Genomic DNA, 3364 nt, shown 5'->3' with positions numbered 1-3364 from the left:
TATTTATTTATTTTGTGGAACCAGGGATTGAACTCAGGCCCTTGCGCTTGCCAGGGAAGCACTTATTCCACTGAGCCATCTCCCCGGCCCCTACTCTTAGCTTTTTAAAGCATGTTATGGCTTGATGTTCCCCCAAAGCTTCATGTACTCATCAGTGGGTTTTTTCAAAGGTGGCTACATCTAGAGTAACACTGGGATTGATTCATGGTGCAATGGTACAATCAAGCACATTAGGATAGGATCAAAGGTGTGAGTGCTGCCTGCCCTCCCACAGAGCCTGGGTAAGGGATAAGGGACAGAGAGAGCTGTGCTGTTGTTCACTGCCTTCTGCCTGCCCCTGCCATGAACTGTGTTTCCTCTGTGACCCCGCCTGCTCTGGTGCCAGCCAGCTATGCACTCTACAAATTGTGACCAAAATAAACATTTTCTCCTTTAATTTTGGGTGTTGAGTATTTTGTCTCAGCAATAAGAAAAAATAGGATATGGATGAAAAAATGAGGAAAATAGGATATGGGTGAAATAAAGGAGAGATAGGAAAGAAATTTAGAAGTCTTCTGTTCTAGATCTGGTCAGAGTGACCTAATGTCCACTTAGGAGTTTATTTACCATTTTTCTCTCACTGGTCAGATGTTACAGTAGTCATGGAAATTTATGTAGAAAGGTTAAAGTCTGGAGATGGCAGCTCTGTGAAACAGCCTACCCAACTGTAGAACAAATACACCCATTTGCAAATTTTAGCCTTTTTCTGCCCAAGTTGTGTCATGTCACCTGATGATGTTTTTATTTTGTGGCTTTTGAAATGAGACTACTGGTCTCTAAGATCAGTTATTCAAACTCCATTTATAGAATGTTGAGTAAAATATCTCAGAAACTTTTACAATAGTTTTAGAGCATTGTGTGTGAGCCAAACCATTCTTTTTAAGCTTAGTAATTGGAAACAGATATTAATATTGTTTTGGTTATTGTCAAATAGTTATTTGATACAAATATATGCATATAAGTAAGTTATTTAAAAAATAATACAGTGTCTCACTAAGCAGTTTCAGACTCATAGTGATCTTCCTGTCTCAGCCTCCCCATCACTGGGATTACAGGTATATGCCACCGTGCCAGTTTCAGGCCTAGCACGGTGTGCCTGGAACCCAGGCCAGTGTAGCATGCAGTACTGGGGATCAAACTGGGGACCTTGTGCTTGCCAGGCAGGTACTTATGCTGCCGTACTATCTCCCCAGCCCTAAATAAGGTTTTTGAAAAATATATTTTGAAGCCATTGACCATCCTCCAGCTGCAGTTTTATATCTTCCCTTACAGCTTTGTGTGGCCATTTAGTTTTTCTCCAAGATGATTTGGTGAAGGTTCAGAAACTAATTGCATATTCAAGGTCAGAGAGGGCTGAAGCTGCCTGTGCAGATCAAGGCTGGGTCTGACTGATAGGGAGTGGGGGGATGGACTGGGGTGGTGGTGATGGGGTGTTGTTGTCTGGCAGGCTTACTTACCTGTTCTCTGAGAGGAGAAAAACAACCGAACTGTGCGTTTTTCAGTGGGGAGTACTTTGTGTTAGATGTAACTATCTCTTTCACTAGCAGTAGGACTTCCAAGATAGGCTATTAAAAGATGCAAGCTTTTTTTTTTCAGCTAAATGGTTTATGTGGTCAGCCAAGAAAAGAATGAACCAACTTCAGGAGACTCTCAGTAACAAACTATATCTATAGATACAGTTTTTTTTTTTTTTTTTTTTTTAAAGACAGGTTCTCACTGTTTAGTCCAGGCTGGCCTTGAACTCAGTGTGTAGCCCAAGCTAGTCTTCAGCTTACATTAATTCTCCTGCCTCAGCCTCCTAAATACTGCCCACTATGCCCCCCCCAACAGATGTGGGAGGGTGTAAAATTATATCAAGATACTGTGAATACTGTACTTTGTAAGTTTTAGTCAGAAAGACTACTTTCTTTCATAACAGAGATATAATGATTAGCACTGGGAATGTAGCACAGTGGTAGAACACATATTTAGCATGTATAAGGCACAGTACCACAAACAGAAAAGAGCTGAAAGGGATGATTACAGGCATTGCATATCTTGAGGAAAATGGGACATTTCTAAAATAAAATGTAGTCAAACACTTGAATTTTTACGATTGGATTACTCATCATTTTGAATGTTGCCTTCAGCTAAATTACTCCTTTAGCATGAATTAAGCTGACTTTTTGTTGTTGTTTTTCAGGATCCCAAATAATATATCATATAGTATTTCGAAGTTTTTATTTTACTATGTTTGTATGTATGTATGTATGTATGTATGTGTTTTTTGAGACAGGGTCTCATTGTGTATGGCCTTGAACTCAGGGTGATTTACCTGCCTCAGCCTCCAGAGGGCCAAACGTACAAGCATGTGTCATGCCCAGCTTGAACTTTACATTTTTAAATAGACTATAAAGTTTTTGCTGGTGGATCATAAGTCAGCTGCTGCAGATGAAAAGAAGCTAACACGTGGGAATCAAAGTTCTTAAAGAATAAAATTTTCTGAGTAGTGCCTGCTTTTTTTAGGCATCAGACTGTCAAAACCAAACACATTTTATAATGAGATCAGCTTTAGTTTATCTGTTGGAAAGCTGGAAGTATTTCCCTCTTCTTTTTGTTAAAGAAATACATTTCATTAAATCAACTCAGATTTCACACTTCACCTGATTAAAGTTTATTGGTTAATAAAAATATTAAATTTGGCCAAGTGTGGTAGTACACACCTATAATCCCAGCACTTAGGAGACTGAGGCAGGCAGATTACTATGAATTCAAGGACAGCCTGGCTTACATAGTGAGTTCAAGGCCAGTCTAAACTACATAAGACCCTGCCTTTTCATTTTTCTTTTTTCGGAACTGGGGATTGAACTCAGGCCCTTGTGCTTGCCAGGGAAGCACTTACTCCACTGAGCCATCTCCCAGGCCCCAAGACCCTGCCTTTTCAAACCCAACAAAAATATTAAATTTCATTTTTTATCATCTCTTTTAAAAAGTACAGAATAGTATTAAAAGAAAAAAATACAAGTCATACAGAATTTCATTTACCAAAGTAAGATGAATTTCACAGTATTTGTTGTAATACATAGTATTATCTTCCAGCTAGTTGCTTATATTACACGATACATGTATGTAAAATTGGAACAAGAAAGAAAAAAGCGTATAAGAAATTAAGAAAAAAGTACAAACAATTGAAAAAAGGAGACAAAACAAATTAAGTATTATCTGCTGTTTTCCATAGACCAGCGGAAATGCACATTGCATTTGTCCTAACCATCCTGCTTACATACCTAGATATACTTCTTTCCTCTATTCCCTCTACTGTCCTTCTCAACTCACTAACGCTTTC

Source organism: Octodon degus, unplaced genomic scaffold, assembly GCF_000260255.1.
Source record: "Octodon degus isolate 3935 unplaced genomic scaffold, OctDeg1.0 scaffold00017, whole genome shotgun sequence".
Classification (NCBI taxonomy): domain Eukaryota; kingdom Metazoa; phylum Chordata; class Mammalia; order Rodentia; family Octodontidae; genus Octodon; species Octodon degus.
Note: the sequence above shows the minus strand (reverse complement) of the source record.